The sequence below is a fragment of the Octopus bimaculoides genome, chromosome 1, assembly GCF_001194135.2.
Source record: "Octopus bimaculoides isolate UCB-OBI-ISO-001 chromosome 1, ASM119413v2, whole genome shotgun sequence".
Classification (NCBI taxonomy): Eukaryota; Metazoa; Mollusca; class Cephalopoda; order Octopoda; family Octopodidae; genus Octopus; species Octopus bimaculoides.
Window position 1 is genome coordinate 80905707 of NC_068981.1, and position 12277 is coordinate 80917983.

General features: G+C 38.8%; 1 protein-coding gene across 2 annotated transcripts in view; it reads left to right on the plus strand.

The window, feature by feature from the left end:
* Positions 1 to 12277, plus strand: part of LOC106874563 (breast cancer anti-estrogen resistance protein 3 homolog) — a 235446-nt gene that overhangs the window by 34903 nt on the left and 188266 nt on the right. The window lies entirely within an intron of this gene.

Sequence of the window (12277 nt, forward strand, 5' to 3'; positions counted from 1 at the left end):
CCAGTACTGGAACGGTACTTTATTTATTGGCCCCCAAAAGAATAAAAGGCAAAGATGACAGCGGCTAGATTCGAACTTAAATCGCAGAGAACTGAAACGAACATCAAGGCATTCAAACTGACGCTCTAACGAATCAGCCTACTTTGGTGTCAATTTAATTTTACGCTCTGTTGCTGTTTGGTCCCAGGTTAGCTCCCTAATTCTTCGTCTTATTCTATTCGCATCTATGAATGCTCTCTAGATAAAAATTAGACTCGTGCTTTATTTTGTCGACCTCGGAAGGAATAAAAAGCTAAGTTAATCGCGGTAGGATATGAACTCCGAACGTAAAGGACTGTGATTAAATACCACAGGTATCTTGTCTGATGATTTAACGATTCAACCAATCTGCCACCTAATTAAGCAAGCTCATAATCAAATGCGTTTCAACCTTGACCATTCTGTCTTTTGGCATCACTAGAATTACCCAGTCAGTGTGTTTTTTTTCTTTTTTAAGATAGTAGAATGTGAGATGAGGGTGATTTGTTATTTCTTGTAGGCTGAGCAACAATGCAGAGGCTCGTGTGTGTGTGTGTGTGTGTGTGTGTGTTGTAGTACTGCATATGTGCGCGACTTCTGTGGTGTGCGGTGTGTAAGCTTTAATTTGACTCCGTCTAATCTTGATGCGCGAATGTGTTATGGTAGTAGTGTGTGTGACCATGTTTGCTGTGCGTGTAATGGATACGTTAATAGATATAATGTGTTTCATCAGTCGACATCACTCTAGAATTGTATCCTCACTGTAATGTTATAAAAATAAAGGGACTGTCTTATTACACATGTGTGGTCCATCAAACTATACACCGTTCCCCTTTTTTCTGGTGGTTCGGAAAATCTCACGCTTCATATTTTTCTAAGAATCTCAAAAACCATCGTACTTCCTATTTTTCACGATAAATCACAGCACTTTAACGTTATATTTTTGCAGTCAGTTCAACACTGGAGTTTCGTTTGTTTTTCCTTCGCTCTTTATTTCTCCTGGCTTGGTGTGGAGGTAGCGGGTGCGCCTATATGGCGTTTGTAAATCGTCCGACACTGATTGAAACGGTTGTTTTTCTTGAACATCTGAAGGCTGTCGGTAGACAGGAAAGGAATTCCAGTCCAGTGATGTTCTATGAAGGCAGGGCCGAGAATAGTGGTTAGTGTAGGGCCCACTTCCATTCAGGCTCACCCGATTTATTCTCGTGAGCCTACATGAAGGTGGTACGAGATAAAGCAGTTTTGAAGGGTGGAGGTCACTCTCATAGGCGACAGTATACCTCTGTGAAGCAAAGATTGTTTGGTGTACGACTTTAGGCCAATCGACAGGTTAACATCGAACTAACATTGCTATTACAAAACTAGTAAAGATCTACGACTAATTTGAAGAGAATATAATCAATGCGTTTAAAATGTAGGTGAATAGGAGAATGTTTTTAGTTTGTTACAAGAACCAATCGGACAAATGAATGGGTGTTACAGCTAGTCGGTAAAAGACAACTAAACAATGTGAAAAACAAAAGCTCATCTGTTGTGGACATATTCGAAGAAGAAGAGGTCTGGAAAACATTATCATGGAAGGATGAATAGAGGGAAGTAGATCAAGATACAAGCAAAAAATGCAATAGGTGGACAATATCACGAGCTAGTTGGACAAGAGTGACAAGGCAGCTGGAGAACTAACCCTTAATCGGGGAGACTTCCATTGTAGTGTCATCAATGCGCTGCAGGCGTACGATACATGACGACGACGACGACGACTATAGTGGTTATCTGTGGGTTTGATTTAGGGTGCGTGTAACTACTTCAGAGCTTCGGAGAGAAATTTAGCCAGGTAAATCATGATTGCTTTCTATCCCCTAAAATGGAAAGATCTCAAAAATCAAAGGGAGGGTTGTGAGTTTTTTTGTAGTGTGGGAAGGAGCTTGTTCTTGACTTTCCAGGCTAAAGGCCGATGTACCGGCTAAACTTTCCCCACAACTCCACCCCATCTTTCATAGTCACTGGGTAAAATAAAGTTGCAATGGTCAGGTTATAAGTATACTTTGATATTTAATACAAGGTAGTTGTGAATGATTTTGAAACTTCGAAATATCCTACTGAACCATATTGATAGTTAATAAAATATAGTATTAAAGTGTATCATATTTAATGTATATAAACCGTTGATAGGCCATTTAAAGCTGTATTCGTCTTGAAATAACATCTTTTATGGATGTGTTGAGTGGAAAATAATAAATGTCGGACAAAGATGAAAATTCATCCAGGCAGCTGCTCGCGAGATTGCTTGATTTATTTTGGCCGTTTGAGGGATTTTTAATGACGCATACTCACAGCCAGCCACATGCTCAGACGAGAATTCTCTCTTCTTATCTTTATTAGGCACTACGGCCCGAACACAGAGGGGGGGGGGCACCACAAGGACAGACAACACGTGGGGTACATTTAACGAATGATCGAGAATTCTCTCTTGTCGACCGGCTACTGGTCTATTTATAATGGCTGGCTACTACCACTTTTTTACCGGGAGGGGTGTACAGTTTCACTATACAACATTAATATAGAACTGAAAATCGTTAATATACTATTACATGAATGTGATGCTTAACACAAACTACTATTGAAAAAATATAATTGCTGCCATAGATCAACAATGGAATATTACTTCTGTATTTGGCAACATCCGCGAAAGTATCCAAAATGGAACTAATCGACAACAAGTCACTCATCAATATATTTCAACCTCTAAGGTTATCCATACGCTCTCTTCTCTGTCTTGGCTACCTACATTGGCTTCCGTTCCTCAGATCGAGCTGGTAGAGCATAACACCTCAACAGGAGTGTACTCGACTTATTTGTTTCTCCTCATCTCAACACTCGTCGTGTGTCTTCTCTCCCAGGACCCACACTGCTATTTATACTCAATGTTTCCTTCTCAAAATGTCAACGTTTTAGAAATCTTCTCCCGTTCATGTTTTACCCTGATGGTCAGTTTGGTATCGCCAGTCGGAAGAATTAGAAAGATAATGGATACAGTTCTTTCCTAACTGGACGCACACACACACACACACACACACACACACACACACACACGTGTCTGTTAGTGAGAAAGAGTGTGTGAGAGTGTTATTGACTTATACGGACGTTACTCACTTTCATAGTCCAATTATTAACTACCGTATATACTCGTATATTAGTCGAATTTTTTAGACCATTTTTTAAGGTCAAATTTACGGAGTCGACTATGGATGCTACTTTTTAGGGGCTGAAATTCAAGCTAGAATCCGAAGTACCTTACCACTAGTAGAATCCCAACTGATCTCTAAGCGAATACAAACTAAAGCACAATAAATTACAGTAATATTACCAATTCTATGCATCGAAACACACGTCCTAGTAAATAATAAAACCTATTAACAAGACCGCGTAGTTCTTATAAATATTTATACATTCTCTTTTATTTGTATCCATTAAATTTAACAGACTAGCTGAGTGAAATCAATTTGTATCTCATAACGTTAATACACTTCGGCCTAGGTGCTATCGTATTCACGCTCACGATCAGTTGCCATTTCATGGAATGCGTTCGCCACATGATTCTTATAAGGTAAACTGGGATCTTTCTGAATTGACGGGCACCACTTTTCATTTATGTTTTATGTAGTGTTTTTGGTACCGAAACACTTTCAAACTTCGTATACTTGTATATTTTGTGTTATAGAACAGATAAAAATTTTTGTATTCGAAGTTATTTCATGTAAAAAATTGTCGTATTTCGGTAATTTCAACCAATCACTGACGTCTATTGAGGTGAAAATAATTACTGCCGTGGAATGTAAACATGTTCTAACGGTGTCATGGGAGCTTTTCCCTTGAAGAAAATTAGTGCCGTTGTTTGTCAACAACAATTATCAGTGGTACTGTTATTTATGACATCGTTCGTGCGTTTGTACTGGTTTTAGCTTTAGGGTTTTAGGGTTCGGGTTTTAGAGTTAGGGTTAGTTTTAGGGTTATGATTATTTTTGCCATAACCTCACTCATAACCCTAACCCTAAAACCCTATAACTCATAACCCTAACCCTAAAACCCTATAACTCATAACCCTAACCCTAACTCTAAAACCCGAACCCAAACCCTAAACCCTTACCAGGGAATAACGATCTTGACACCGGCAAAATTATTGTTTACAAAAACAGCAGTAACTGTATTCAGCTGAATAGACGTCAGTGATTGGTTGAAATTACAGAAATACGACAACTTTAACATGAAATAACTTGCGATGTACAAATTTTTGTTAAGAAGAAAAAGATGTTTTATATGACACATTCTACCAGTATCCCAAGTTTGAAAGTGTTTCGTTGAGAAAACAAGTGGTGCCCGTCAATTCAGAAAGATCCGTAAAGGGTGTTGTGTTCTGTATATATGTTGTCACACAGAAAAAAAAAAGTTGCAGTATGTCATGTGCAGTTATCAGTAAATGTCCATAATATGGTGTAGAGTTGTTAATCTGTAGCAGGGGTTCCCAAAGTGTGTTCTGCAAACCCCCCAGACTTCCCTGAAAGTTATCAGGGGTTCCACGTTTTTAAAAATAATGTCGAAGGATTCCACGGCAAAAAAAAAGTTTGGGAACCACTGATCGAGCGATTAACTAGATGTATTTAGGCTTACCGAAATCATGCCTTTGTACGAATTCATACAAGGGTGTTTGCTGTTGTTCGCCGATAGTGTTGTCTGTGAAACACGTTTCTCACCATGTAAACAGACGAGCGGAGATGAGGAAAATATAAATGTGGCATAAGAATCACTGATCTAGCGATTAATTGAATGTTTTTAGGCTTATCAGTCATGCCTTTGTACGAATTCAGACAGTGGCGTTTGCCAGTGTTCGTCAACAGTGCTGTCTGTGAAACACGTTTCTCACCATGTAAACAATGAGTGTATGACGTGTTTATTATGCTTGAAGATGCTATGCAGGCTTGCAGCATATCCTGTGCACACATTTTAGTAATGGTGATGTAGCACCAATCAATAGATGTGTAGTGCTTGCTATTAAATGGGGCTTTACTATAAGCACTGAGTATTCCATTAAAAGCACCAAACATTCCACCTAGAGAGCAGGTTACAGTAAGATAGCTACACAATTTTGTAACAGTGTTATTTCTACGTACAGGATAATACGGTACCTTGACCCACAAATGCTGATCTGTTGTTCGTGAAATATTAGGGTCGACTTTTATACGGGGTCTATGGAAAATTCCCAACTTTATAGCCTAAAATAGGAGGTCGACTTTTACATGAGATCGACTATTACTCAAGTATATACAGTAACTACAAATATATACTAAAATAACGTAAGTGCTCTTTTCTTTCGTTTCTACACACGCATAGATAGATAGATAGATAGATATTTGTGTGAGAGAGAGGATTACTTTTTGATCGGTTCAAATTTACCTGCATCTGGATAATTTAATTCAATAAGATTCTTGTTTTCAAAAATTAGAATTTTAAAGTAGTAAGTAGCCCAAATACAGAGACAAAAATAGTAACGTAGTTACTAACGTACAATCGTGTAACCTATGACTTGTAGCTTATCTAGCAACCTTGTTGATATCCAATCGCGAAAAAAAATGTACCCAAACACAATCCTTGCGCTAATCAAAATATGTTTACGCTGGTTCTATTTATCTCTGTCATGGTATTTTGACAAATCTATTTTTCTTTCATTAAAATTAACAATTTGTATTCCAAACGTCAAAATACCACGGAAGAGAAACGTGACAAACGTCAAGAAACTAATTAGTTTCTTAAATTCGCACAATGCCACAAATTCGTAGGGAGGAGCTTAGCCAATTAAATCGACTTGTAGTATATTATTGGCTCTTGTTTCAACAATCGTGAGGGCGGTGGTTGGACAAAGCTGTTAGAATATCGGACAAAAGGACAAAATCCCCTGCAGTGTCCCTTCTGGCTGTTTACGTTATGAGCTGAAATCTCGTCAATATCAGCTTTGCTTTTTATCTTTCCGGGGTGGATAAGATGAATTACCAATTATATTAAGTACTGGAGCTGAATCAACTGTTTTTCCCGCTTGTGCCTATATTAGAAAGTATTTTAACTTTGTAGCGATGAAAAACGAATAACTGCGAGATTTGAGTTCAGATCTAACTGTATACTGCTACGTTCTTTGCTCGGCACTCTATCGTTTCTGAGAGAATGCCATTCCAATATGCTTACCTTCTTAATGGCCATGGAAAATAAGGAAAGTGAGAGAATCAAAAGAGGCTCGATCCAATTTCTAAAGTCATTATAAGATTAAAATTAAAGATAAAAATAAACAAGGGTCAAAAACAAAAATATTTAGATGTCTGGTCACACACACACACACACACACACACACACACACACACACACACACACATACATATAGTTTCAATCATTTGATTGCGGCCATGCTGGGGCGCCGCCTTGATGGGTTTAGCAGAAGAAATCTATCTAGTAAATATTTTTTTCGAAGTCCGGTACTTAGTCTATCGGTTTCTTTTATCGAAACCACTTAGCTACGGGGACGTAAACCAACCAATACCAGTTTCAAATTGCTGAGGAGACATACATACACTCACATGCGCACGCGCGATGAACTTTTAGTTTTCGCCAGCCAAATTCACTCACAAGGCATTGGTTGGATTGAGGTTATAGCAGAAGGTACTTGCCTAGGGTGTCACGCTGTGGGACTGAAAACAAAATAAACAAAAACATTAACTGAGTATTCAAAGGTGAAGAGAACAACGTTTTATGTGCAAGGCATGAACTCCAGATGAAATTTTCTGTTTTGGAAGATCTCCATATACCTTAACAGAAACCTTTATAGCAATAAATAAATAAAGCAGAAACTTGAAACTATCACGTTTCGAAGACGATGCGATTTTGTTTTTCTTGCAATCCAATAAATAACATGAGATAGCGACTAAGTACATATCGAAAAAACAGGACAAGTGAAATGTTTAATCCCCTAAGCTGTGACCGAAAAATGTAGAAGACATTGCAGTTATGATCAGCAGTGGTCTAAAGAGGCCATTATGTTGTTACCTTCCATGATGTTGTTACTAAAACTATATACAAAGACGGCCGTAAGAAGATAAATATAAAACAATGTTTCAGATGTTCATATATTCACACATTCCAACACATGAAATATTGGTGAAAAATTTCCATCCAAAGCTTTATTCTGTTGAAAACAGGGAATCCTCTATGTGGAAGCTTCATTCCACATCTTACTGTCTCCAAAAAATGACACATTGGATGATGTGGGTTGGAATGCTGACTAAAGCTAAATAGTAATAACTACAACAACATGCCGTACGAGCTAATGAAGATGAGACTATAAAAAATAACAGCTACATCTCCGTCAAAACTACACGTTACGGTTACAAAATAAGAGGAAATCATTGGAAATCATTGGATAATGTAGTCCCAGAGTCGTTGGATCTGGAAAGGAGGAAGGATAATTACTGAAAAGCTATTGAACATATAAATTGGTGTGATCAGATTGATTTGGATCTTAAAATATTCTTTTCTACTCTAGTCACAAGGCCCGAAATTTTGGGGGAGGGGCCAGACGATTAGATCGACCCAGTACGCAGCTGGTACTCAATTTATCGACCGCAAAAGGATGAAAGGCAAAGTTGACCTCGGCGGAATCTGAACTCGGAACGTAAAGACAGACGAAATACCGCTAAGCATTTCGCCCGGCGTGCTAACGTTTCTGCAAGCTAACCGCCTTTGGATCTTAAAATATTGCAGTTAAAAGATGCCCTATAAAGTTGCCCGGGAGAGAAAACAAAAGTCATGTACATTTGTGGGAGACGGACACGTACACAAAATGAACATTTCTTGCAAATTATATGAGAAAAAAGAACATTTAGTCTTTGACTTGTTACAACCCTGGGCTGTGTCCATGTAGGAACACCGACATCAAACTTCTATCATTTGTGGGCAAGTGGGTTGAAATATATAACAGTTTTTTTTTATCCCTGAGCCATCGAAAACCCCCTTATATGGTCACCAACCTGCTAGAAATAGCGACTCATATCCCTCAAATAACACTTTACCGTCTGGATATTATGTCTGCAAATCCAAATACGAAATGGTTTCATATTTGGTCATCATTCTCGTGGACCAGAGTTCGTTTAGGGCTAAACAGCAACACCAAAACTTAGGTGATTTTTATTTGCTTTTTTGTCCTCGAGACACTGAAGGAACCTCTAAGTAGTTGCTCAGTTTGTTAGAAATACTAGCCAAATCTATCTCAGCCCAAACCTCTGACTCTTAAAAAGAGAAGGTTAACAAAACAGGTAACTGAAATACCTTTAGTCGTAGGACTGTTCGATTAGGATTCACTTGGGAATAAACAATTTGATCCTCAATAGGAATTCATAGTTGTATCTATAAGAAGTGGCACACTTAAGCCTGAATATTTAACGAAAATTGAAAACTTCATGCTGTAATTTCAAACTCCAGAATATCACTTAACATGCATCCTGCTTGTTTAATCTAAATGAGAAACATGTGCAAGGCAAGATTATAATTTTCCGGATTATTAAACCCCACATCTTTAGCGTGTAAATTTACCTTAATTGTATACGGTTTGATTTCCAGTCGTCATGAAGAGACCTATTCTTGAATATGTATATGGTCGTAAATTGAATTCGAACCCTTTTGCACCAGGTCACTTGTGCATGTGAGTAATAGTACTCTGAGAACAAAATACTTAGAAATATATGTGTAAAGGAATAAAAACAATTGTATCGTACGTACGTATGTAAACAAATATAGGCACTATTGGATTGGATTAGATTGCCCATGTTCAGTCCACAGCAAGACGAGGGTCTCGACTTGTTATCTCCACCAACCTCGGTCTGATGTGGAGGCAGTGAATTTGAACTTTAGACCATACTCGTTTGATGAGCTTACTCTGCCAAACTGGTTTGACATAGCTTGGCAAAGAATGCAGTTTTTATTTTTTTATTTTTATACTCATACCCAGAAGTTAAATCAATGACATCGATTCAGTGTTCAACTGGTACTTATTTTATCGCCTCCGAAATGATAAAAGGTAAAATCGACCTCGGCAGAATTTGAACTCAGAACGTTAGGACGGACGAAATAGCGCTCAGCATTTCGCCCTGCGTATTGATTTCTTTATTTGAGCACTCAGGCTCGACATAGAGGGGACGATACACGGACTGACAAAACAGCACAGTGGGGATATAAAACATAGAACGAATGAATGATAAATGAATTATAATAATGAAAATGAAATGTTTTACCTGCTCCTCACTCGCAGGTAGTGTCATTTAAATGTTTTTGGTTAACGTTTGGAATTCAGTTCTTTTTTTCTCCATTTTGCATCTTTTTTTCTCCATTTTGCATCTTTTTTTTTTAGGCGTCACTAACAATTTAAAAATTTTTACTTACTTTGTTTCTTCCTTTTTATCACACTAGATACGGCATCAAATCTTGGAAGTCCACCACTAGTGGCAATTTGTCAAATTGAAATCTTAATGCCGTTATCTCTATCTTGTTCCCAAAATGTTCTCTTAGTTTTTCACCTCTCGCTCTATCAAGTAAGACTGCTTTGATGTTTTCTGAGTATTCATTCGGTGCTAGTCTCACCCTAATTACTGTTTTTATTTTAGTAATTTTCTTTTCTATTTCCACACTTTTAGTATACTTTATCATGTTCCATATATGTTTTGGCTCTTTTTTCTGTAGTTCTTCTTGCTTTCCTATATCGGTTTCTTTCGTTGGTTTCGGTACTTCTTTTTTATATGTTGGTTCTTGCAATCCCACTTGCTTTTCCATTTGGACCTCTTTCGTTACTGCTGGCATCTCCCGACGTGTTTCCCTCTCACTTGATTGTTTGTGCAGTTCCATTTGCTCCTCTGTCCTAACTTCACTCGATGCTGCTGGCATCTCCTGTCTTACTTCTTTCCTCTTCTGCAGTTTCACTTGCTACTCCTCGCTGGTTCCTCTCGATGTTGCTGGACTTTCTTCTGGTCTATCTTTTCTTTAGCGGACTCTTGGGTGGCGAGTCCGCATTTCCTTCCCTCTTCTTCTTTCCCTTTACCACCATAAACTGTTCCTCCACATTTTCTGAACTCTTTTCACCTATTGGGTTTTGCTCCTCAGCGATATGTTCCTTCTCCTCGCCCTGCTGCTCCTGTTCCATTACATCCTCGTGTTTCTGGGGACACTTTGTAATCATGTGTCCCCGTACTCCTCATTGGTAGCAGGTTGAAGGTCTTCCCTCCACCACCACTCTCAAAATCACATCTTCCGGCAGTTTTACCTCTACTGTTTTGAAAGTCTGGCAAACTGACCTGGATCGACACCAATCCGTATCCCCATCCGTTCACCTCTCTCGTTTTCATCACTTTTAATGCTTTTACTTCCTCTTCCATGTTGAAAAGGATGGCTGCCACCAGCCACTCTTCTTCGATCTCAGGGGGCACTCTGCCGATCCTTACTCTGGCCACACGTTTGCTATAGTAGGTCGGTAGGAGTGCCCACTATGGTGTTCTCAGCGCCACAGTGGAGTGGTTCATCGCCCCTTAATCATTGGCGAATCTCACCTCCACTGTGCCGTACTTCTTCTCTCTTGTATAAAAAGTTGTGAGGCTCTTCACCTCTTTTAGGCATTCTTCTATGCCTCCACTGTGACTATTTCAATTTTCTTTGTCTTCAGGGACAGGGTTCTGTATACCACTGTCCGCTTCATTATGTTTTGCTGTAAATCCTTCTGGTGGTGTTAATTTTAGGCTGGTACCATCCTTTTCCAAAAGTTTGTTGAATTCTTTCAACCACTTCTGGTCCATTTTAATTTCTCGCACTTGCAACACATCCGCAGTTAAACTCCTTCCAGTAGCTGCCGCATAGCTGCCGGCTATAACCGGTTCTTTCTCCATACTTTCTCCTACTTCACCCATAAATGGGGAGAAAAACAAATATAATATACAAAAAAAAAACCAGTAACAAGTAATTCAAAAATTCAACGATAACATTCAACAATAGGTTCATCCTTACGGGAAACCTTCAACCATCAAACAAATCCAACTGAATAACTTGGTCACACAAAAAACGTTACTCTTTCGCTCAGCGTGCTAACGATTCCAACTTGCTGTCTTTGTGCATGATAGACAGGTATATATTTGTATTTCTTTGCTGTTGTATTTACACATGCACACACGCACCATCACATCATATCATCGTTATGACGTCCATTTCTCCATGCTCGCACAGGTCGGATGGAATTTGTAGAGGCAGATTTTCTACGGCCAGATGCCTTTCCTGTCGCAAACCCTCACCTGTTTCCAAGTAAGATAATAAATGGAAACGGACGAATGTATGTACAGATATATTATCCATTTTACACATTTGCCTGGACTAAAAGATCCTAAAATCAATTTAATCCTTAACGGGAAACGCAAAAATTGTGACACATACGTGCGCGCGCATACCCACGCACACTTCATTGTTTTGACACTGGGCGTACGCATATAACCTAGCTTTATTTTTTGGGCGCTGTTTATTTCATTCTAGACTGAACTGACGGCACGTGGGATTAATATCGTCATGCATTAGTATAAACATTATACTTGAAAGGTAGCAGATATTACGCCTGCCTAATAACAAAGTAGAAACTGTTTACTGAATCATGTAGTAAATTTCATGCCTTAGATTTGCGTTTTTATACTGAATTGGAAATCATTGACTTTTTGTTTATTTCATAATATTTATAGTATTCGTCTGGGTAAGCACTGTTAGCATGCTTACACAGGCGCCATTTATTGGTACATGCATGTATATAGCAATTAAAGACAGCGCTAGTATTAAGCATAGTAGAAAATATATTTCCCAAGATGTCATCCTGCAGAACAGGTCAAAGCTATTTTTACCGAGGTCATTCCCACGATTATGGAGAACCTACAAAAATACCTACAAAAGTTTCACCGACATTTTTAGACAGGAAGACATCGTATGTAAATACAGTTTATTTTAGAAAGGAAGGAAGGAAGGATGGTGGTGAGCTGGCAGAGTCGTTAGCACGCTGGACGAAGTACTTAGTGATATTTCGCCCGTCGCTACGTTCTGAGTTCGAGTTTCGCCGAGGGCGACTTTGCCTTTCATCCTTTCGGGGTTGATAAATTAAGTACCAGTGAAACACTGGGGTCAATGCAATCGACTAATACCCTACCCCCCC